At 37.3% G+C, this 25773-nt stretch overlaps 1 pseudogene; it reads left to right on the top strand.

The window, feature by feature from the left end:
• The window catches only part of LOC115297646, a 67993-nt pseudogene extending 42690 nt beyond the window's left edge, over positions 1–25303 (top strand).
• The last annotated feature ends 470 nt before the right edge of the window (positions 25304–25773 follow it).

The raw sequence follows: 25773 nt of genomic DNA, 5'->3' as shown, positions 1-25773 counted from the left end.
GCTGTATTGTGACAGGTATCAACTATCCATTAGATACTGAATCAATTTTTCTTAAGCACTACTAACTGCTTGCTTTTCTTGAAGCTAGATCATTCTGAACATTTCCTGTTAGACCTATGAGTGCGAACATATGGTTTCTGTCCTCTGCCTGACTCATTTCGCTTAGCATGACACCCTCAAGGTCCATCCACTTTCCTACAAATGGCCATATGTCATTCCCTCTCATTGCCATATAGTACTCCATTGTGTATATATACCACGTCTTCTTGACCCACTCATCAGGTGATGGACATTTAGGCTTTTTTTTAAAGGTGGTTCCAGTTGCCATTTTAAGAATAGATGGTGGAGGCACAAGGGTTGTAGCTGGGAAACAATTTAGGAGGCTATGCAGTAAGGGAGAGAAAAGATGATAGCCTGGGCCCGAGGGAGAGGGGTCAGAGTGGACAGAAGTGGTGTAAAAGGTCATGTTGTAGATATATTAGAACTGATAGACAATTTTTGGTGGATTGGATTTAGTGTATGGAGGGGTGGAGTACAAGTCTAGCATGAATCCAGGTTCTGGGACCTGAATAATTGAAAAGATGAGTTGTAATTTGGTAAGCCGGAGAAGGCAGGAGGGTAAAACTCTGTTTTCTTGTGTTAAGTTTGAGATGCTGATTACAAATGGAAATGAGGGATAGATGACTTACAGGAAATGAGGGTTCAGGGGACAAGTCAGGGCTGACATGTAAATATGAGAATTATCAGGGTATGGTATGCATTTGGCACACCTGCCTATACAAGCTCACTCAGGGAGTTTCTGCAGACTAAAGAGAGGAGGAACTCCAAGAAAGGGGTCCTGAGGCATGCCATCACTTAGAGGCTGGCAGCATAAAACATAATAGTGCAAAGGAGACTGGGAAATAACAGTCAGGGAGACAGGAGGAGAACCAAGAGAGAAAAGGGTCCTGGAGACCAAGCGGACATATTATTTCTGAAAGGAAGGAGAATTCAGAAGTAGGTGAACAGTAGTGGTGGCTCCAAGAGCAGTCATGAAGAGAAAACTTCCCAGCTTTGACTGCTCATAATTCAGTTACTTGCTCTGGGGTCTGACGGCCTAATGGGTGCAACGGAAAGTCACTAAATGTTGGGGGCTCATCTCACCTGTATCCCTGCTCTTACCCCTGCTCTTACGGCAGCTCTTGCTGCCACATCTTGCTGCTGACACCTTCTAGCTTCTAATCAATTTCCACTTGAGCAGAATACCAAGCAACCATTTAAAAATAAAGATGATTATACAACTTTATTTTATTGGAGCTTCTTCTCTACATCCTCTTTGCTATTATATACTCATGGTTGGTATCTCCATTATTTAATCATTTTCGTAAGATCCACATGTGCCACTGAACAAAGACCTTGACCACATACGCTGCACTAACCCTGACAACAAATCTGAGTCAGATATTTTTGTTTCTATCTTAATACTTGAGAAAACTGAGACATATGAGGAAAGTGCTTCCCTGTACATGACAGAACTCGGACCCCAGCGTGTCTAAATCCAGAGTCCATGCTCTTAACTCCTCCTCTGTTCTGGTTTAGTGACTTCCATGTGCCTGGTTTACTCTCAGGAAAAGAAATTTTATTTCACATACAGAAAAATAAATACTAGGACCTTACCAAAATACTAAGGAAAAGTATTTACAAATCTTTCACAAACCCTTACTCTATCCATCTCTCAGAATATCTTGTCTAATTCCAAAAATTTTAAATGCCCTCTTTAGATGTTAGCACACTTCACATGGTAGTACTCTCACTCCCAGAATTTCTCTCCTTAAGGTATGAGGGTTTTGTTGTTGTTGTTGTTGTTGTTGTTGTTGTTGTGTGTGTTTTATCTTGTTTTATTGGTGGAGGTTGGGGATGTGAGAGGGTATATCTATGCTTTTAATTACATAAGAAATGTATATTATCTTGCTTATATCACTTCTCTGCAAACAGACTTTCAATTACTTATGCCTATGGACTTGTTTTTATGCTTTTATGTTTTTATTTTGGAAATATATGAAATGGAGAAGTTGATCTCTATGTATTCCATTTGTTCAAGCTGAATCTCTAAGATGTTAGGGTCCATCATTTCTATTCTTATTAGATAACAATATTTACAGAATATTCATGCATATTGTGCTCTATTTGGATTTTACCAATCATTTCTTCCTGTATCACATTTATAAGGCAAATACTCCTAGTAGAGTTTTAATCTCATAAGTTTGATTCAGATACATTATGATTTTTGATGGTAGAAAGTACAAAAGTGAGATTTGTGCTTCTTTTCAACCAATGTAACTGGGCTAAACTCGATACACCTCCTTAGACAATAACCATTTTACTTCTCAGCTTAATGAAAACCAAAATAATATTTCCGTAGGCATGCAAATTGTATCCTACCATTATTTTTGGCTAATGCATGGTTTTTGTTCTAGTTGTTGAATTTTTATCTCATCATAAAACTTTCATTAATATTCCAATGGTTTCTTCAGAGACCATCCCTCAAAAACTAACAGGAACATGTTAATAACTCGATAGGGGGTTGAGCTCCATTGAGCTTCTCATCATTTCCAACAGCTCAACAAACATAAATTCAAAGCTGCCTTCTCAGAATTTCTTTTTCAACAAAAGCATGTACTTTCAGAAGCTAAATTTTTATTTTAAACTTCAAAATAACAGGACAGCAAACTTCCAGTGCTCTATATGCCTGCTTTAAACATCACATGCTAATAATCATGGACAGATCCACAAAGACTCAAACCAGCAAAAGCTCTGTAAACTAAAAAGGGAAATTCTATGAGCTAAAAGCAAAATTCCAGAGCAGAGACAAGCTCTAATAAATAACCTCGGGGTACCTATTTGGCCTTATTTTTTTGGCGTCCTTCATTTTCAATCTGTCATTTTAATTTTTCCCATCAAAATGACAAAATCTGAGTCTCCAGCCATATTCACCTTCTTTCAGTTTCTTACTCCTCCTCACCTTTCATATCTCCCTCCCCCCAATCTTCCACTCTGAACTAGCTGCTCTGATGCCCAGAAAAGGTGCAGGCTTTGTGAGATTTCCTAACATGTTGTAATTCTCCTACCATAATATTTATTATACTTTAGCATCATGGTTTCTTTGACTGAATCTCTTCAACATCAGATCCTAGACAATGAGAGCAAGGATTCCCCATTTTATCAAAAAATGTCTATCACATATTACGAACTTCATAACTATGAGTTGAAAGATGAAACACATCATTAGAGAAGGTAGAGAAATGAGATATTCTCGTGGTAGTGTGGTTTTTAGGAGCTTAGGCTTCCTTGGACCAAGAGTACTGCATTCAAATCTTAGCTTGAAACTTTAACTTAATAATCTTGGACAAACTGCCCAATCTATTTGAATTTTAGATCCTTCTCAATTAAAATGGAGGTAAAAATAGATTCCTCTTCAGAGAATTATAGCATATATGCAATGAGAAAGCTCATATAGCACTGTATCTGCTACATAAAAGTATTTAAAAATATATATTTGTTGTTACTAAACAATATTATTACTAAATAAAATGTGCTTACAGATCTGGCTATGAATTGCATTTGTAGCATTAGTTGTGAGTTTCAGGGGAAAATTCAAAAACAACTAATGGAAAAAGTTTAAAGGGTAAAAATAGTGATTGTAAAGTATTTCGTTGAATCTACAGCCACAGACAATTAATGAAGCCTAGGATATGGCATGACATTGGTTAACCTGTTAATTTTCTATTAGGCACAAAGGACAATGAATGCCATCCCTTTGTGCTTATCTCTGAAAATCAAACAAATGTAGATCGAATTATCTATGTCATAAACTATAGGCAACCATTAGAATTAAAAATAAAAATTTTATCTTCTAAGTATAAAACAATAAGGATAGATGTTTTAAAAAAAAAACCATAGTATAGTGAAACACAGAAAACTAAGTAAGGGGCACCTGGGTGGCTCAGTCAGTTAAGCATCCGACTTCAGCTCAGGTCATAATCTCATGTGGGTTTTCAAGTCCTGCATTGGGCTCTGTGCTGTCAGCGCAGAGCCTGGAGCCTGCTTCAGATTCTGTGTCTCTGTCTCTCTGCCCCTCCCCTGCTCATGCTCTATCTCTCTGTGTCTCTCAAAAATGAAGAAATTTTAAAAAAAGAAAAAAGAAAAAAATAAGTGAAACACAGAAAACTAAGGAAACAGCAGAGTAGGGAAAACAAAACCAAATAAAAAACCAAAATTCATAAGGCATGGCAAAAGCAAGGCCAAATTTATTAGTTATGAAAATATATACAATAAATACATTATGCACCCTCTTAAGAAAACAAAGCCTCTTAGACTGATACTAAAATTTTTTGATATAATTCTCCAGGGACAAAATAACTTTATAAGTATAAAATTAAAGATTCATTAAAGATACTCAGAAATGCAGTCTTTTATAATTTCAAGTTTTCTATAATAAGTAGGTATTACCTCTTTAATCAGGAAAACAAAGGATTAGGCTAATACATGTTAAGACCTCAAAAGAGCCCTAGCACAGAGTAAGCTCTACTTAAGGGTTTGTTCAAAGTATAACTTGTCACTATGGCTTTGCCAGTGCTATCTAGATAATATATCAAAACCAGGACACAGCAATAGTATCAGAATCACACAGTCCCCTTAGCTTTAAGGAGGTCTTTAAGTTGGTCACATATATGGAAGGTCCCAAGGTGAAATTTCTTGTAAATTTCAGTTCTTTGCGGTGCAGCTTACTCACTATCATCATGTCCCTCATTTCTAGACTAACGAGTGGCAGATAGTGATACTTTCATTATTTTCGCTAAAACAGTAATAATGACATTATTATTATGGTCTGCAGTTTACAAAGTGGAGTCCTCTATTTTCTGAGAAATAGAAGAATTAAGCAAAATTTCGCTTAAGTCTTTGCTCTCTCCCACTGTGTAAATTCAGCTATTGTATTTATTTATTTCATTCACTGAATCATTTGCAAGTTACTTAGCAGGCATTGTGCATATATAAAGGTAAATGAAAACACATGGTCCTTGACCTGTAAAGCTTATTGGCTATTAGGAAATACCAATTAATTTGTGATTAAAAAACAAAACAAAACAAAAAACCAAAACCTGGTTCCATGAGAGCATGTAAGCATATAACCAAGAAGTCTATCCCCTGTTGACAGGGGAAGGCAGGCTAAGGTTTTCAGAGAAGAACTGTTAAGACCAAGGGTTTTTACTAACATGTCTTCTCTGCTATGTCCATGATTCAATCCATCTTTCTAATATCCAGAATACTGATTCACTAGCATAAGGACATTTATATTCAATAGATCCTTTGTTATAATCTCCCAAATTAGCTCTATAATATATCACTTTATACCTTGTTTTATTAAACTCTATGTCTTCTGAAAAATACATGTTTTGCATTCATTAGTCAGTAAGAACCCCATCTAACTGCTGTTACATATTTAGAGTGAAACACTTTCAAACAGGTTTATATTTGGGAAAGAAACATATTGTTCCTTGCCCAGCAAACTGCTCCAGCAATGAGTGGAGGGTGTGGCATTAGGTCAGTTGCCTTGTTGTGTTCCTACAGATTGGGCCATATCTAAAGGTTATAACTTGGGCATGAAGAAGAAAAACCACATAGCACATTGGCAAATATCCCCCCACCCCACTCTCTTCAATATCCCTAGGAAGTTTGTAAAACATTTAAAGTTAATCGAACAATACTAGCATGAATTCTCGTTGTAAAAATGAAGGCAGCAGACATAAGATTAATATCACTTGTAACAACCAGCCCTGTATCTCTGTAGCATGTACCGTCAATAGAGATAATCACTGTCATTGATTTGATGTGCTTTCTCCAGGTCCCTTTCCCCTGAATTTACATATATAAATGAGCATTCTAATTTCTCTGGTTTTGTGTTTTTTACACAAATATTATTCTGTAGATATTTTTGGAAACTTGTTTTTTAAATAAGTTTTTAAAGTTTTACAGATTTTACATGAGAATATCAGCAGATCTGCCTCTTTTATTTTTATTGTTGTACAGCACACCAAAGTGAGGATTTTATTAACTCTCATACCAGTGGGCATTTAGGTTGTTTCCATTGTTTTCCCCATTACAAACAATGCTTCAGTGGATATTGAGAATATGCTAGTAGGTCTTGTACTAGCTGTCAGACATGTAAACTTTGTGAAAACTTCTGAAGTGTTGCCTGTCACTGTGTAGTACATATTATCATGAATGACATAAAAAAATGTCAAAAATCAGAATGACATGGGCAGGGACCAATCAGAAAGGATGCACAAAGGAGCCAGGGCAGATGCCAGAAAGAAGCATTCAGTATGCTGTACTTGTTCCTTCTACTCAAGTGACCACACTAGAATTTGGTTTTCAGTGTTGCCATGCTAGAAACACTTTTGCCCTCATACATATTTTCTTGTGATCATATTTGGCTACCATGCTAGCAGTGGTCATCCATGGCCAAAAAGTAGAAGCCAAGGACTCTGTGTGTGTATGTGTGTGTGTGTGAACATGTATGTGTATGTACATGTGCTTGCCGTGGGTCATTAGAGCTGATATGAAAATAAATACTAATTATTATTTTTAAGAAATGTTACGTATCCATTTAAATATCTAAATAAAGAAGAGTAAAGAACATAACTTTAAAGGAACATTTTTAAAGGAGATTATACCCTGAAATGGGTTGGTATCTTTCCCAGTAAATATTAACAATTTTTTATTCATTCCAGTCCTAATGTTACATACAAAGTTTGATCAGATATTTCTCTTTTAATAATTCACATTTTTAGAGTTTACCTTTTCTAGAATTTTACATGCTTCTAGTGCTTCAGGTCACTTTTCCACAAACGCCCCTCTAGCTTTTTAAATTGTAACTATACCTTCCTAAGGAACTAATCCTGTGACTACTTAGTTTCATATTTGCTTAAATGTCAAAAGTTTCAGTAGTCTTCTTCTTAAGGTGTTTCTTTCATCATTTCCATGACATAGAATCAAAAAGGGGGAAGAAACAGATGGGTCATTCCCTTTGCTGAGATTTCAAAAACTCCTTGCGACTCCTTCAAAAGAATCCAAAAGAAGTTCTTTTCTGTTTAATTATGAAACAAGAATGAACATACCTTTTCCATAGTTTTTCTTTTTTAATAACAGGAAATGGGAATAACGTGGCATATTGTAGTCTGTAAAGCAGTCTCATCCCCAAATGGAAGTGTCTAGCAAAGTGAAACAAAACATCTCAGAATATCATTTCCTTTAGCAATACTCTAGCGATGATCCTTACCCTTACACATGGATCTTCTCTGGCCAACACTTACATACTATTTAGAAAAAATTAAAATAAATTATATGAGGATTTGAAAACTGGTTGTCTGATGGCAACCAGGAGAGAGGAGTGTGGATCAATCCTATCTTCCATGCCCGTATCCCCAGTCACCCAGAAATAGAATTGTTTTGTACCTCTGTGATCCAAAAGCAAATCAAAGCCATATTTCATTCAAAGTGCTCATGGAAGAAGGACCTTGGGAAGCAATTTCCAACTCTATGATTTTAGAATCTATTAAACCTCTTGTTCTTATAATTATCTTCATATTTTCTCCATTACTTTACATAGATAACAGAATAAAGAAGCTGCAATTTTGATTACAGGATTGTTTTAATCTCATTACTTCTACATATCCACTTTTTCTCTTTAATTTCTAATTTGAGACATATTAAAATAATAAAAGATTTTTCAATGATTCTAACACTAATTATTTGACAGGTCTAAGATCCTAATCTCTCAAAACATCTTACTTATCTCAATGAAGCCCATACAATTCTAAGTATTAAGAAAAAACTTAATTTTAATTTATTCTGTAAATGAAGAACATTTATTCAATTTGACAACACATCTGTCTACTCAAACTGAATTTGAAGGGACAAAATAGTATACCGTTGAAAACCTAAAACCAAGGTTGCCTACTTTATGCTGTATGGATCAACCTGATGCTTTCATTCAAAACACTTTTTTCTAAAATTATGGGATGGATATGTTTACTGGTCACATGTAACTCTGATCCAGGCACTGTATTAAGTCTTGGATATAAAGATAAAGGGTCCTCTGGCTTAAGAAGCTCACAACTTAATAAAATGCAGCATGGGTAGCTCTAACAGATATAGGAATCACATGCTAGTGGAACATTATGAGTAGCAATGATTCCTTCCCTTCAAGGAAAACACTGGGAAGGGCTTCACAGGAGTGATGGTTTATTATAACAGGTAGAACTCAGAATGAGAAGGCATTGAAATTTATTTTAAATGAACTCAATATTCAGGTATTAAAAGTCATGTTAAAGATTGTTTTTCCTGGATAGATACGTCTACTATCCCCTTCCACTTAAGTAATCTGCAAGCTGAGTTTATAGGAGGTTGCTACAATGGGCAAACATAAACCAGGGAAGTTTCTACTTTCCTCCTCAACTTTCCCATCAACACTTGCTCCCTCTTCAGCAAGAAAAGCTCTCCTTTCAGCAATATTGTATTTACATGATTGTGCTACAAAAAGAAATTGCTTTCTCAATTTATGTTTTGTAAATTTAGCCTTTTGTGTATGTATGCATGTGTATATTTTAAAAGTTATACCCAGTTTTATAACAGACATTCAGATACACATGCATATAAAAGTTTAGGCCTTGAAAATAAGAATAGAAGAAGCTTCAACAAACACTTTTGTATTAACCCAACTTCAATCAGAGAATTTGCATATAATGAAAACAATGAGGTCAAGTTTAAGTGGAGCACACATTATCCTTCACACTTACTAAGGGAGTGACTGGCTAAGACAGCAGCATTTCACAGAGGGAGTTATTCTGTGAAATTTCAGACTTAGATTTAGCTACTTTTTATTTTTTTCATGAATTCTTCAGCAAAGCACAGTATTTTAAAAACAAATTCCTAGACCTCTGCTATCCTTTAGAATATACTTTTAAACTTTGAAATCTACCAGTGCTCAATCATTTTCATTTGCCATGAAAATCCTTTTCTTAGCATAAGGTAGAAGAGTCCAACAGTTCCTCTGGATCTATCACATATAAATTCTCTTTGGGGAAGTAAGATGAAAGGATAAGAAAGGGGCAAGGTTCCTTTATTCACTGACTGAAAGATTTTCACAGCAAAATAGAGAAGTGGTCAATGGGCAGGGTGCCTGGGTGGCTCAGTCGGCTAAGCTTCCAACTTCAGCTCAGGTCATGATCTCATGGTTTGTGGGTTCCAACCCTGTGTCAGGCTCAGTGCTGACAGCTCAGAGCCTGAAGTCTGCTTCACATTCTGTGTCTCCTCCCTCTCTCTCTCTCTCTGCTTTTCCATTGCTTATGTACTGTCTCCCTCTTCTTCTCAAAACTAAACATTAAAGGGGAGCCTGGGTGACTCAGTCGGTTAAGCCTCCGACTTCGGCTCAGGTCAGATCTCACATTCGTGGGTTCGAGCCCTGCCTCAGGCTCTGTGCTGACAGCTAGCTCAGGGCCTGGAGCCTGCTTCCGGTTCTGTGTCTCCTTCTCTCTCTGCCCCTCCCTCTCTCATGCTCTGTCTCTCTCTATCAAAAATAAATAAAACATTAAAAAATTTTTATAAAAAAACACTAAACACTAAAAAGAAAAGAAGTGGTCAATGGATTACGTATAATCAAAATTTTAGAAAGATGCTTGTACAGATTGACATATCAGTGTTTCCCCAGTTTATGTCAGACTGATCCTTCCAAATAGAACTACATTTTTACTATCGGCACAGAAATACACACACATACACACACACACACACACACACACACACACACACACACACACACACACACCCCTTTACCATCCAGGCGCCTGATCTATTTTGTCAAATGAGAGAGACAACCAAGAAGTGGCAACAAATAAGGAATTTTCTGTACTGAGGAGAAGGGAAAGAAGTTTAAGAGCCGGCTACAGAAACTCACAGAGGAGAGAACTCTCTTTATTTGAATAATATTCCCACATTTGGTTTTATATAGTGAGATAATTAGTTTTATGTGTTCATTTGATGGGCCAGATATTTGGTTAGACATTATTCTGAATGTTCTATAAAGGTGTTTTGAACAAGATTAACATTTAAGTAAGTAGACTTTGATTAAAGCAGATGATATGGCAGGACCTCCCCACTAAGCTGAAAGCCTACATAAAACCAAAGTAAGGCCTCCTTCGAACAAAAGGAAGACATTTAAGAAGAAAGTAATCTAATTTTCTTTCGTAGTTTGCTGTACACATTGTGATATATCCACCTTTTAATCACTCCATTATCCTATCTCTCATCCATTTATTCCAAATCCTCAATAAAATCTACTAGATTCATAGCCTTCAGTAGGTGGTATTTTGGAAAGTAAAGAGATTACAACAGTGTCCTTCAGTGTGATATGGCATGAAAACTAAACAGTGTGTACAGGTGATTATAAGCAGAGAAATGATAGGAATTTAGAAGTGGCAGCAATCTTATGGAAAAAATAAGCCCAAGATTCTTCAGTGGTGTTGGAAGATGGAAAAACTAAGTGTCCTATTACCAGTGGGACAAGGGTAAGGTGATCTTTGCATATTGGGGACTTGAAGACATTCAAAAGTTTGACCCAGTCATTATACTTCTCATTATCCCATGTGGTTCACTGAAGCCTACACTTAGAATGTAATAGAAAAGAAGAAAGAGAAAAAGATGGAGAAGAAAAAGGAGAAAGAGGTTAAAGAAAAGAAAAAGGGAAATAATGGAGAAAAACTATGCTCAATCCCTATCATTGACTTAGTCTCTGATATTTTGGTAACTCTCTAAAATCAAAAGCCCACTATACTTTAAAATAATTTCAATCTAAAATGGAACTGGAGGATATAAAATGGAGAATCTCACACATGTGCCCTCAGGAAAACAAAACTTAAGGATTGAGACTGATTTCCCATAAATGCTTGATTTGTAGAAAACTCAGCACCAGCCAAAATCTCCCCTAACCCATTGCTCCACTTCCTCTAGATCCACCTCTGTCCTCTTCTAATCCTTTCCTTTATCTTAACTCTCTGTCTTCTTTACCAACTGAGCCTATTAAAATTCTCCCTTTTATAATTAGGTCTTCTGAAGATCCTGATAAATCATTAATTTCTTACATCTCATGGACCAAAGCTGGACTTAGACTATAATAAAAAATTTTCCCAAAGTTACAATGAAGAACCTCATAGATTTGCTGAAGAATTCAATATTTTAGTTCAAACTTATCTACTTCTCTGATATTTATCAATTAGGCTACATATTTGTTGGAGACGGTCAAGCTCAGCATTGGATGAAAACTATTAACTGGGAAAGACTTGAAAAATCTTTAGAATTCTAAGTAACTCAAGCACCACCTCTTTTATATGACCAAGCTTGTGCCATAGGGGAAAGACTGCATCTTGCCATCCCAAGGGCTTTCCCAAAATCACTAGACTGGAACAAAATTCAGTCATGCACCCAAAAGCCTGCCAGATCTGTTCATGATTACCATAGTAGACTCCACACTGTTTTTAGAGAAAATTCTGGGCTACCTATAAATATTAGATCCAGCAGGGTGGGCCTTAATTCAATGTTTATAAAGGGTTTTAAACAGAGATCTATCTACATAGAATGGAGAACACTGTCCACTCTTGATCTATCTGGGTAATCAGTGACTCTGCACCCAAAAAAATGAATCCAAAAGAAAGGCAACTAAAATTTTAAATATTCAGTCTCAACAGATGGAATCTCTTAGGCAAACTTTCCCCCTGGACTCTGTCATAATTGTAAAAAAAAAAAAAAATTTTTTTTTAATTTAAAACAAAACAAAACAAACATTTAAAAACCCCAAAAAACTGGCCTTTGGAGAAAGGACTGCTAGAAATAAAAAAGGTCAAGATAATTATAGCTTTCCAAGAGCTAAGGATCAGACTTATCGCAATGATGGGGGCTCCAAGGAAACACAAGGTCTGTTTCCTACTCTACCATTAAATAGGCTGAGAGAAACTCCTCTCCAAATTGGGGACCAATCCCTTAAAATTCTGACACAGGAGCTACTCTGCCAGGGGTCAGCCTACTACAATTAAATACTCCCCTCCTCAGAGTAATACATTTATTCAAATATTAGGCATGTCAAATAAACCACGGTGTGTTCCTATTTTGAACACTATACACTTTTGTTTGGGATCTTTGCAAAATAAACACCCATTTCTCCTCAGTGAAGCAGGTCCTATTCACTCACTAGGATGACCCTCAGGTTGCCTGAGTGGTTCAGTCCGTTGAGTGCCTGATTCTTGAATTCCACTCAGGTCATGATCGCAGGGTTGTTGGATCAAGCCCTGCATCTGGCTCTGTGCTCAGCATGTAATCTGCTTGGGATCTCTCTCTCTCCCTTTCTGCCTCTCTCCCTCATGCTCCATCTCTCTCTCTTTCTCTTAATAAAATAAAATAAAATAAAATAAAATAGGGAATAACCCTTGAGTTGAATCCCCTGAATTTAAATCCCACCAGGAAAATCCAAACTTTATTTCTTTCACATTTACTTTACAAACCAGGGAAAATTAAACTTCAGACTCATTTTCATCATTAGGTTTAATGTTTCCTACTCTATGGGCAAACTCCTCCTAGGACATAGGTAGAATTCATTGTGCACTCTCTGCCATTAAGATCCAAACAGATCCCTTAAAACTTTTCCCCAGAATTAATCAATAACACATAGATAAAGAAGTTTTACAGGGCATAAGACCTACCATAGAAGACTATACAGTATAGAGTTATTATCTCTTGCACCAATCCTTGTAATACCCCTATTTTACCTGTATATAATCTGGTTGCAGATGAACTGTCCAAGATCTTCAAGCAATAAAAGACATTATTATTACTTACCATCCTATGGCTCCCAATCCCCATACAATATAAGCGTCTATCCTTACCAAAAGCAAATTTTTCATTGTGATTAATTTATGCAGTGCATTCAGTTGATAAGACTGAAGTTGTTACTACTGATAAATCATTTTGCTTTTACCTGGGAAGGACAACAATATACATGAACAGCAATGGTCCAGGGTTTTACTGAAAGTTCTCACAAATTTTAAAACCTGACCTAGATGATATAAAAATTTCTAGAGGCTGATTTCTTTTTCTCTGTTCACCTTCCCAAGCCTCCTCAGAAGATAGTATTTATTTGCTAAACTCTTAGCCATTAAAGGATACTAGATCTCAAAATAAAAGTTGCAATTTGTTCAAATTGAAATTGGATATTTAATCTCAAAACAAGGGTTACACCTAGATCCCAACAAGCTTCATGGCATCTTAAGATTTCCTAAACATAAAACAAAATACCAATTATAGGCTTTTCTTGGGCTAACTGAGTTATTGTCACAACTGGATTCCAATCTTCTCCTTTAAGGCACAACCCTTCTATGTCTTATTAAAAACCACTAAACCTAATCCTGTTATCTGGGAAAACCAAGATAACCTGAAATTTAAAACCTTGAAGGGAAGCTTAATAAATTCACATATTTTTGGACATACAAACTATCAGCTAACTCTTTTCCTTTTTATGTATGGAAAAGAGAAAAATTTCCTTAAAATACTTGCTGAAAAACATGGAGCATACCACCAACCTCTATGTTATGACAGCCAACAATTACAATTCACAGACCGAGGTCATATTCCATGCCTTAAGGTTATCCCCACTACTGCCTTTCTGGTAAAGATCTCTGAAGAAATAGTTATGAGATCCTCCTTGACCATCTTTGTAACTCAAGGTATTGTAGCTCTCTTGAACTCATGACATACCCAACACCTTTTAGGAAGCCATGTTACTTCTTATGAAATTCTCTTGCTAACTGTTCCTCAGATCACTCTTATTTATTGTAACAAACTCAACTCTGCTCCTTTTCTTCTTTCTTCCATGGATGAAACCCCCATGACTGTCTGACCTTGATGAATCACCTATTAACTGCTCATTATGACTTCTGGCCACTTCAGGCCAATAAGCTAAATTATATGTTCTTACTCAAGCATGTATTCTTGCTAAAACTAAAGTCACCAATATCTATAGTAATAGTCATTATGGCTTTGAAATAACCCTGATTTTGGATGTTATGGAACTTGTTAAGGAACAAGGTTTCCCTATTTGCAGTGGGAACAAAATTTAAAATGGTTCCTATGTCCAAAGTTTATCAGATGCTATCTTTCCATCAGCAGCTCTTAAAGCTTATTAACGTCCCTGAGCATTATAAGTCTGTCTGTGGAAGCCAAAGGAAACCACTCACTGAAGTCTCCACAAAAAATCCTGCCCCTATGGGATCCACAGACCAAATCTACATCCTGGTCCATAAAACTACATCCCCTGGTGATGACCCAAGAAAACTATCCAGGCAAATACAAACAACCGGTCCCTGAAAAAGAAAAACAAACTTCGAGATCTAAAGCTGTTGGTATTATGAAGAAATGAAACTCTGGTTCTGACTCAGTAACAAACTGGTCCTGTCAGGAAATGTAAAATTTCCATTTTTAACTACCATTCATAAATTAAATCACGGGTCAAGTGATAAAATGATAATGTTCATGAATCGACACTGGTGGGAAACATCTGCAAGGCCAGGAAAAGCACTTATTTTGCTTATTTCACCATCCTAAATTTAACCCAGGGAAGACTATCCATACTGCCCCTGAGGCATTTTAGCTTACCAAGTGGACCACTTGAGGTTTGGTGGATGAATTTCATACACTTGCCTCCATCTCATGGATATAAATATGTTCTAAGTAATGGTATGCATGTTTACACATTGGACTGAAGTTTTCCTGTGTAGATAGGGAACTGCCTCCTCTGTAGCTAAAATCTTATTAGAAAAGATTATCCCCCCTCACTGCAAACCCTTCAACTTCATAGTGAACCGGGAACTCACTTTCCTGGTCAGATACTTTGACAAGTCTATGCTGTCTGACCAGTTTTGTGGCACTTTCATTGTGCTTATTATGTCCAAGGCTAGCCTAACATACAAATGGAATTAATTAGACTCAGCTAAATTAGATGAGACTCTTCAAATACCCTGGCCAAAAACATTACTGTTGGTTCTTCTAAATCTTAGATCTACTCCCTTTGGAATTACACTTTCAGCTTATGAAATAATTACACAATGGCTAATATACTTAGCCCCATTTTTCTTGACCCACAACTAATAAGGAGGGTTATACTTCAATTTTGCAAAAGCCTGTTCAAATCCATAGAAAATAATCACCATCAAGTAGAACAAACTTTATACAGAGCACTCCCTGGAAACAGAGACATCAAACATCATGCCTTATAACCCAGAGATTTCTTCTTTTGGAAAAGACATCTCCAAAATGACTCTTTTCAACATCGCTGGAAAGGCCTTTACTAGGTGCTGTTAACTAAATCTTGTGCACCCAAACTTCAAGGAATAAACTCCTAGATTCATGCATCACATCTAAAGAAAGCCCCCAAACTTGAGTGAACCTATACACCAACTGGTGACCTGAAACTGAAAATTTCTAGGCCAAATTTCATGGCATCCAAAGAAGACAGCTTACTCAAAATACATGGGCAGGCCTATCTAACTTTCCTATTTGTTTGGTTTTTTAAATTACTCTATATTTAGTTAAATTAGGTCATTCAGGGCTTCAACTGTTCTTTTTCTAGCTTTCCCATTGTTCTTCACTTTAGTTTTAACACATCCTTTTCTACCCACCTTACAAAAACTTTTATTCTGCTAAACATACTGATTGCCTGATTTGTGCCAGATCAAATATTACTCATGATGAAACTGAATTTGTGGCCTGGCCACACTATCTTTAGAAGGATGGCAGAATTTATCTGGTAAACATGTAGGATTTTCCCTTGGTAACTCTGGAGCCACACATATCCTTCCTGCTGGAAAAAGACAACAAATATTATGGGCTTCCATTCATGGATAAATGGATATCTCTCAGTCAGGTCTGGAATTTTACCCCAATTTTTTCTTTATATTTCAAATCAACGATAGGAATGTAAAAATTCTAGGATATCTCCCACTTAATATTTGTAACTACACTATTTTAAATGACCCAGATGAACATGAATTGAAATATTTGTAACTACACTATTTTAAATGACACAGATGAACATGAATTGACATCCCATTGAAAGTCCAGAAGACTATATCACCACATCCACTAATGTATCTCTACAATGGAGCAATGAAAACCATAATAATACCAGGAAATGAAAAGTTTATGTGCTCCCCCTCAATGGTACTTCATTAGAAATTGACCAAAAATAAGATGAATGATGGAAAACCTTAAGTTGCTTTTTTCCAGAGATTTTCCAAGCCTCCAACAAAATCCTACTTATACTAGACCAGCTCACTTGTTACTTTAGATCTATAAGTACTTCTACTTAGAAATTTAAGGTTTCATATAACCATCTCCACAATGTTAGAGAATCAGATTATCATATGCTCTGTATAAAAGATTGTATTTCTAATTATGAGATCCCCTCTTTCATTGTAGGGAAAAGAGTCTGAGCAAAGAAACTCAACTATGTGTTACTTTTAGAAGAAACTAGGAGAAAAAATATATATTTTATACTTCCTCTTAATTGGAAGGAATGTTGTGGGATCACTGTCCTCACTTTTGACACCAAAATTAGAGAAACTTTTCATTCTTCTGGCTTTATAGCTTATTTGGAGTCATTGTCCTATCAATTTAAAAGGATGTTTTGGAACTAGGAATGTTATAATTTTGGGTGGCTGCCTACACACAACCCCACAATAGACAAAAAGGGTTTGGGGGCATGCTTTCACCAGAGCTTTATGTCCTTGGAGTGGAATAGCAGACCTTGAAAAAGCAATTCACAGTCTTTCTACAGTCATATCTACCACTTTCAATACTTCTGTCCAAGCTTTTGGATATCAATAAACCCAAACAGATAGCCTTGAAGAAATAACCCTATGAAACCACAGAGCCCTAAACCTCCTGCTCCACAGGAGGAAATCTGCACCTTACTTGGAGAAGAATGTTGTCTTTATGTCAATATGTCAGGGAAAGTAACACAGGAACTAAAAATAATGAAGGATAACATCAAACTACTAGCAGAAGGTGGTCAAACTCCCAGAACTTGGGACATTTTCAATCTATTTACCATAGGCAACTGGAGAAACTGGTTGAGAAGTATATTTCAATCAATAGGTATCACTGGGCTTTTGGTCCTCAATTTAATCTTTTTAATTGAATTTCTACCATTTTGCATTAGTAAACAAATGCTTTCTTTCCAAATGCATGTACAAATAAAAGTATTTTACTGCCAAGGGCTTTTTCTGAAACGCAACAGACCATGGAAACTAAATGGTCCACCTTAGAAGGACATAGATGAGATTCTTCATTTTCAACCCTCTTGTGACCCAAATGAGGTCATTCAAATTCCATATCATTTTCTCCCCCCCCCCCCCCCCCCCCCGCCGCAGGACAAGACTCTTGAAGACAGCCTTCCTCAGCTTCATGAAAAAAAAGACACCTGATGGTCTTCCTCAACTTCGCAAAACATACAACACAATCCACACATAAAAAATTATACCCTTGACAAAAATTAATAACATCTGAATACCATAATTGATAAGCAATGATTTCTGCAAAGGATCTCGAGTAAAAGAAAGAAGTATGAAAGGACTTCCATCTAAAATGGAACCAGAGAATATAAAATGTAAAATCTCACATATATACCCTCAGGAAAACAAAATTTAAGAACTAGAAGATCAATTTCCCATAAATGTCTGATTTATTGAAAACTGGTAGTACTGGAATTTTTAAAATAATATGGAGAGGGTCAAGGAGTTGCTTCATATCAACCTGGGAAATTTTTGCTTATGATTTTTAGAGACATGAACAAGAAATGACCCAGATTGGGCTGGTCTCACAAAAATAAGCTGAATTGAGCTTTGTTTATATGACTGAACTGGTTTTGTCTGCTTGGGGAATTTTCAAAGCTGGCCACAATTTGTGGGGTTTTTTTGTTTTGTTTTGTTTTTTAACAGACTCTAACTAAATTCTCCCCTCTTTACATCCCTCTTTATATTCCCATAAATATAGCCTTCCCCAAACCCTTAGCAGTCTCGTCTGTAGCTTGATACAGTTTGCATGCCCTGAATTGCAACTCCTCTGCTATTCCTGAATAAGCTCATAATTTTGGCAATTTTGAACTTGTCTCAGTTTACCTCTTTATTTAGGTTGCCAACATCATCCAACATTATTTTCAAGATCCATTCCTATGTGACTCCAAAATGTCTTTGGCGTCATATATCCCACTAAGTCTGTTACAACTCAGGCCCCTGGCTGGTGACCACTGGACAATTTGATGGGACCCAATTTGAACTAGGCAGGCCCTTGCTTCTTAGTGAAGGAGTAAAGCATGGAAAAGAGCTTAGGCAGAGGGCTTGTGGCTCCAAAGATGGTGGCTGGTTAAGTCAGGCATTTATCTTCTCTTTCCTGGATGTGGTCTGGGTTGGAAAGGGGGTAAGTAGAGTGCAGAAATCTTCCTTCTATCTATCTAAGAGAATCTTAATATAATCTTGAGGATAAAATCCAAGAATATGCTTTATTACACATTATTTCAATTATGTTCTGCCTTTCACTAAAATGAAAAACCAAGAAAGTTCCTTCTCTGTTCTCTGAGGTTTCTCTTCATTGGTACATTGAAGACTTACATCTACTGGCCTGAAGAGTGAATGGTTATAGATTTAAAAGGAAATGTGTGCTGAGGGGAGATACATTTGTCACAACTCAACAAACTCATCCTCCTCCTACCACAATGGAGAATTGCAATGATTTAGTCACTGGGATGAAACTTCCCTTTATTAACTAGGAAACATTTAATAAGCAAAGGAAAGAAACAACACAGTTTGGTTCCTGACCAGACTTAGAGCATTTCTCTTACCACTCTTTTCTCACCGGGCTACAAAAACATGAAATTTCAACACAGCAAGCTTGTTCTGTCCTCAGGTCTTTACACCTTGCTTATCTACCTCCTTGAAATGCTTGGATCTTAACACAGTGACTCCGTTTCAATATTTAATCTCTGTTCTATTGTCACCTCCCCTACAGGCTTTTCTTGACTTCTCCAAAAATAGTATCCAACATACCCCAGAACATACCCAATCACTTTCTATTCTCTACCTAGCACCTGTCACTATATGACATCCATCCATTTTTATCTATCTATCGAATCATCTAACAATTATCTTTCTCTATCCCTATGAAATAGTCCCACTAGAATCTAAATTCCATAAAAGCAAGGGTTTTTTCTGTAGGTCCCCTGCCCTACCACTAGCATGGAGAACAGTATATCCTACAATAGTAGGCGGTCATGGATGAAAAATAGTATTTAAAGGGATTTTAGGGGAGTGTTCATCTACTATCCTTTGTTTCAATACTTGCAGTAATAACAAATGATTCTTATCTGTTCCTCAAAATTAGGCCAGTGAGACCTCTAGCTAAGATATTTTTGTTACTGTCTAATAAGATTCTGCCTAGAATGTAATAAATTTATATATAATTTTTTAAAAATTGCAACCAGTCAGGCTTTTTCACTAGATGTGATCAACCCTTCCCCAAATTAATATGAGTTATTAATATAAGCTAGTAACCTAACGTATGATTTACCAAATATCTCAAAATCCTTTTTCCTTTGTTAAATAAAATCTAAAGGAAATGACTAATTAGTCAATTTGAATGATTTCCAAATAACACCACCAGCCTGTATTTGTCTATACTAGCAAGGTGAATTATTCATTAGCATTTATGAGAAGTGCCTGAAGAACACTAGCAGTGGGAGTAAAACAACCTGGAATGGTTTTTAAATGACCTTCCAAGCAACTTGGATTAACACTGGCATTATTCTCCCCACACAAATTGAGTTAAAATTTTCCATGTGTCAGGTCCCACAAGAAGGCAGTGAAGGAATACTGTCTTAGAGAGGAAATGACCTTCTGCACCTCCTACAATTAGATTCTGCTTCTTTCTCTGTGTGTAGTGTCCGTGTTTCTCTGTGTGTCTGTGGGAAGAGAGAGGAGAGAGACAGAGAACCAGGGACAGAAGCAGGGAAGAGAAAGGAGAATCAGAGAGAGGTGAGAGGGAGGGGGAAGAAATCCAGGGTGAGAGAAAAAGGAATAGGAACAAACAAAAGGAGATATGGGGCATGATGGGAAAAAAAGAGGGAAAGATAACCCCCATGAAATATAAGAGATAAAATGGAGCCAGCAGGGAGGGGGCGAGAGGGAGAGAGGGAACTGGGGATAGGAAGGACAGATTCGGCAGCAGCTTTCCCTTGAGTTGGCACACCAGGTTTCCAGGCTCGCAGGAGTTCTCCCAGGTGTGCAGGGTCACCTGACTTAATACTGATTAAAAGTGTAAATTGCAACACAAAAAGAGAAAAAGGAATTGTCATGATGCTTCTCTCCTGTGAGGTCACACTCCCTGGTTGTAGCTGAGCCTGCTGCTAGGCACACCCCTCTTGTTTAATAAAATTGTATTAACTTTATCCCTGCCCTTGATTTGTGGCTTTCTCACGTTGTGAGGAATAAATAATAAATGATTGTAAAGCACTTGTACATATGAAATGCCGCATAAATGCTTAATAATAATCAGCTTAGGCCAGGAAGCCAGGAGGTTTGAATAGAAATCATTGCACGCGGCCATTCTTGTTTATGTGGCTAAAATCGTCCTGTGTGCTGTCTCCACATCAAATCATCCCGCAGATTTAATTTTCACCCATTCAAGAATCCACTTCTCTGCAAACTCAACAACCTTTGTTCCCCCATGCCTAGAGCAATGTTATTTACAATCGTAGAATGTAACTGCAACAACCAATCTTTGCCTGTTCATTTCAGCCTGGTTTTTGCGGCACCCCTTCTTTGCTTGTTCCAAATCCCCACATGCGCTGTTTGGAGTCATCATTTCCTATCCCTTGGAGATGCCTATTCTACTCTGGCTATCTTTGAAAAAATATGTTTCCCAGACTTGGATTTCACTGCACTTGCTCTTGGGGAACCCAATGTAGTGAAGTTGGTGGTTTCTTGCTACTCTTCATGTATGCGTTCATTTAATCAAGTATTCATTCAGCACTTACTGATGGAGTGTTGTGCTCAGCACTGGGGATACAGTGGAAACCAACACAGAGAGAGAGCATTGTATAAGGAAATCAAGCAGGGTAATTCCGGCCTAGCTTGGAAGATGCTACGATCAGAGTAATCACCTGGTAAAGGGAAGTCAGCAGTCAGCGTGTAACCAGCATGCAGTAAGACATTCCGGTAGGGTCTGAGGTTATTTTCTTTCCTTTTATTTTCAAATGTCTTCAAAAGCCTTTCTATTTGCTATTTAACATAGTGGGAACTCCCTTGGTTTGACCTGATTGTGGATAGGAAGGAGTGGTTCAGACCCAGGGAAAAAGTCCAGGCTGGCCTCTCCTGGTCATTTGGAAGGAGAAAGGGCATTCTCCATCATCTCAGTTTGCTTCAGTTTCCTTTTTTTAAAGTTTATTTATTTATTTTGATAGAGACAGAGACAGCAAAAGATGGGAAGGGGCAGAGAGAGAGGGAGAGAGAGAGAATCTGTCAGCACAGAGCCCTGTGTGGGGCTCGAACCCATGTATCATGAGATCATAACCTGAGCCAAAACCAAAAGTTAGATGCTTAACTGACTGAGCCGCCCAGGCACCCACCCCTGCTTCAATTTCTGATAGGTGGGACCCAACTTTTGGGAGTTGGCAAGAGTTGGCCCTTTGCTGATATAACTGTTTATTTTCAACGTAGAGTCTGTATTTTCAAAAGAAGACATTGTCTAAATTTGTATTAGAACATTTAATGACAAAAAAGTATGTGCTTATTGCAGAAAATAAAATGAAAATAAAGATAAGCAAAAATAGATTAACTGCAATCACAGCACTCATTGGGAACCATTTTTATCATTTAGTGCATATCCTACCAGACTTTCTCCACGTTTATATTACATAAAAGTGTGCCCTTAAGGTACATATTCCTCAATTCCAAAGTATTGCATTTCTCTTCAATGTGTCTTATACTATACTATGTATGTATACATATTGGTTTATTGCCTTTTTTACACAAAATATCAAAAACATAGTTTCATATCAAAATGTATTTAATCGTGATTTCTAATGACTCCTTCATATTCTACTATGCGTGTTTAAAGTTTGAGATAAATGCATTGTTGCAGCTGAAGTTACTGGGTAGAAGAAGGCCGGTACTCGAGTGTCTCTACCTCACCAGAATGCACTCCAGAGAGACTGAACTGGTTCATGCTCTCATCTCCCGGGTATCAGACCCCTGCCCAAACTGCTCATCCTCCCTTATCCCCCTACACACCCCTTTGCCAAATGAAGTGCTCTCAAGGAAGATACGTTTGAAACTCCACAATTTTAATTTTTCCCCTACTTTCCCATCCGTTCCCTTGTGGCAGGAGAATTAGTGGGCCTTGGGTTTTCAAACAGGTGGAGAAGGCTGCAGGGTGTATAATTGCTTTTGGTGAAACCATCAATGTCCACTTTTAGTTCTTCCTGCTCCACTTCCTCCAATTCAATTAGGCTCTTCTTACCAGGGGGAGAGTTTTCAAAGCATCAGATGAAGTGTTACCTCATGATTAATAATTCATGACAAGAAATGAAGATTGGGAAAGGTAATAATGCCCTCCAAGCTGTTTTTCTCCACCACTCCCTTGTTCTCATTCACATAAAATGCTGTGTCTCAATCGTTAAAGCAAACATACAAAGTTTCACTGCCCCATAAACCAAGGATTCAAAGCAGGAATTCATAAGCTTTTTGAAGTCCTAAGCCCCTTCGAGAATCTTGTGAAAGCTACAGACTCGCTCCTAATGGGAAAAAAAAAATGAACGTGATAGCATGCACAGATACTGTGCTTCTAATTCCCCTGGGTCAGGCACCACTGGAAGATCATCCAAGGACTCACTAGGTTATAATCTCTGGACAAACAAACAAAAAGATTTAAAAACAGAAGAACCAGGCTGAGCCCCAAAGGAATCAAAGTAGAATGGACTAGAAGTGTCATACACATTTCCTTGACTTTCTGTGCCCAAATTTGCAATGCAACAAAGAAATTTCTTCAAGCGTGATTCATGTGGTTATTTAGGTATTTTGTGAGGGGACCAGTGAGTTAGCTGACAATTAGAAGAGTAGGTTTTGGCAAATGCGTGTATTACAGGGCAAATCAAATAGGGGTGAGGGTGCGGGTATGGTTAATGTTGAGATCTATTTGCAAGACTACGATAGAGGCTGCAGTTTTTTCCCTTGCCAAGTGCTATCAGCCATAAAATGTCCAAGGCAGTGGTCACACCCACTGCTTCATGCTCTGCTACTTGGCATTCCTCTAAGTTCTTCCTCAATTGTCATATCTCCACAGGCCATAACAAGGGACAACAGTCAGCAGCAATTCAATTTCGACCTCCATCTGCTGGCAATAACAACATAAGGGGGAAATTAATGTACACTCACACACTTGTCATTATAATAGCCCACATTTGTTTTATAGTATGACTTTCTTCCAAGGAAGTAAAAAAAAAAATTTGTATTCGAATTCCCAAATAGCAACTCACCTGGTAGATAGATAGCTAAAATAATCATCTCCATTTTTAAGGCACAGAGATGCTAAAAATTTGTCAAAGGCCACCTAGCAGCTCCATGAGGAAGTAAGGTTATCAGAGAAGCTCTCTGGAAGCCATTTTGGTGTCCCTTGAAAGTCTGGTATCTGATGTGCAAGCCAGAGAGGAGGTTATATTAACAGTCAATCAGATTATATAACCATACAGCAAAACATCTGTGTTCTACTAGCTAACGTAGTATTTCTTCACCAATTATTCTCCCTTTAACTTGTTCTCAGTCCCTACACCTAAGACCTATAATTTTCTATTTACCAGTCCTGCGATTTTGGAAAAGTTACTTAATCTCCCCCCTTCTTCCACTTCCTGCCTCTGTGAAATGCATATAATAATAGAATCCAACTCATAGATTTGTTATGAGGATTACATGAAAAAAAGAAGATTCCTCAATATGTACAGGTATCCATAAAATCAGGAAGCATAAATACGATAATTTTATATATTTTTTGACACACTGATGAAAGCTGATTGTATTGAGGCGATACTGCTAAGTTGATGAAGGGCTGATCCGACAATAAACAGCAGAGCCTTTTAATGCACATTACTTTGAAAGAGCTGCCATCTCTTATAGCACAGTGAGAAAGGTGCTTTAAAAATTCAGAGACAGAGTCAGTCTATTGTACAAACTCTTCTGTGGACTCTCAACCACTTCCAATAAGGTGAAGGAAGCAGTCACAGCCCAGGTTGTAGCCAGTCCAAACTGGCCGACTTGCCAAACATCCAAGGGACTGAAGATACCTTGCGGAACTGCTCAAAAGACTTCCAAAGTGCCCGCCTTTTAACGGCACAAGATGTGAGTTCCATAGAGCTGATCTGAGGGTGACTGCCAGCATGATGGGAGGCAATACGCTAAATGTATCAGAAAGCCTGCTGAACATTTTCAGATACTGTAATATCAATAGCTACTTATTATGCCCATTTGTCTATGTTTCCAGGCTTTTGGTCACCTAGAGTTAAGTGCTTATTAAATGTTTATTATTACTATTTATGGACTAAGAGGAAAAAGTGTTAAAATGTTTTAACATTTACATTTAAAATGTAAAAATGTTAAAAGATGTTTCACAATCCACTATGTTATCATTTTTTATATAATCACATTTGGCCCCAGGAAGTAGGGTAGAGGAAACACTAGCTAAAATTAATGATTCTCTTCCATTTGTGGTCCCCTATTGCTTTCTTTTGTTATTAGCTTACCAATATGTCTCAATTCTTTAAGAAAATATAAGCAGTCTTTCTGTGCTGACAGCAGTCTCACAACCGTGGTGAATGTTCCTAAAACCCGCTGGACTTTCTGCAAGAAGTGCGTCAAGCGCCAACCCCACAGAGTGATACAATATAAGAAAGGCAAAGATTCTCTTTATGCCCAGGGAAAGTGGTGTTATGACAGAAGCAGAGTGGCTATGGTGGGCAAACTAAGATGAATCTCTGGAAAAAGGCTAAAACTATAAGAAGATTGTGCTGAGGCTTGAATGTGTTGAGCCCAACTGCAGACCTAAGAGAATGCTGGCTATTAAGAGACGCAAACATGTTGAACTGGGAGGAGATACGAGAAAGGGCCAAGTGATCCAGCTCTAAGCCTCCTACTTTGTTACATTATGAAGACCATAAAATCTTGTGGCTATGTTCACTTCAAAAAAAACAGTAAAGAAGAGAGGAGAAGAGAAGAGATGAGATGAGAAGAAAAAAGGAAAAGAAAAGAAAGGAAGAGAAGAGAAAAGAAAAGAAATACAAGCAGTGAAATTAACCTGCATGTGTTTACTGGCGCTTCTTCCATAAAATTTACATATTTTTTCTCTACTTCTATTGTCAGTGTCCTTCTCATAAAGTGATATGAGTCTTAAAGCTGAGTTTGACTCATGAAAACATTGTATTCAGAAAATACAATCTCTGTATACACATAATAATAACAGCAATTTATTTCTAATCATTTGTGTTGTGCTTTCTGGAGAAGGCTTAATGACAAATTTCTGCTGGGTAACTCCATCAAAGAAATTATGAACATATTATACATGGAAAATTTTTGAAAAACCTGTCTTTGTCACCAA

Source organism: Suricata suricatta, chromosome 8 (assembly GCF_006229205.1).
Source record: "Suricata suricatta isolate VVHF042 chromosome 8, meerkat_22Aug2017_6uvM2_HiC, whole genome shotgun sequence".
NCBI classification, from domain to species: Eukaryota; Metazoa; Chordata; class Mammalia; order Carnivora; family Herpestidae; genus Suricata; species Suricata suricatta.
Note: the sequence above shows the minus strand (reverse complement) of the source record. Positions and strands in the feature narration are given on the sequence as shown.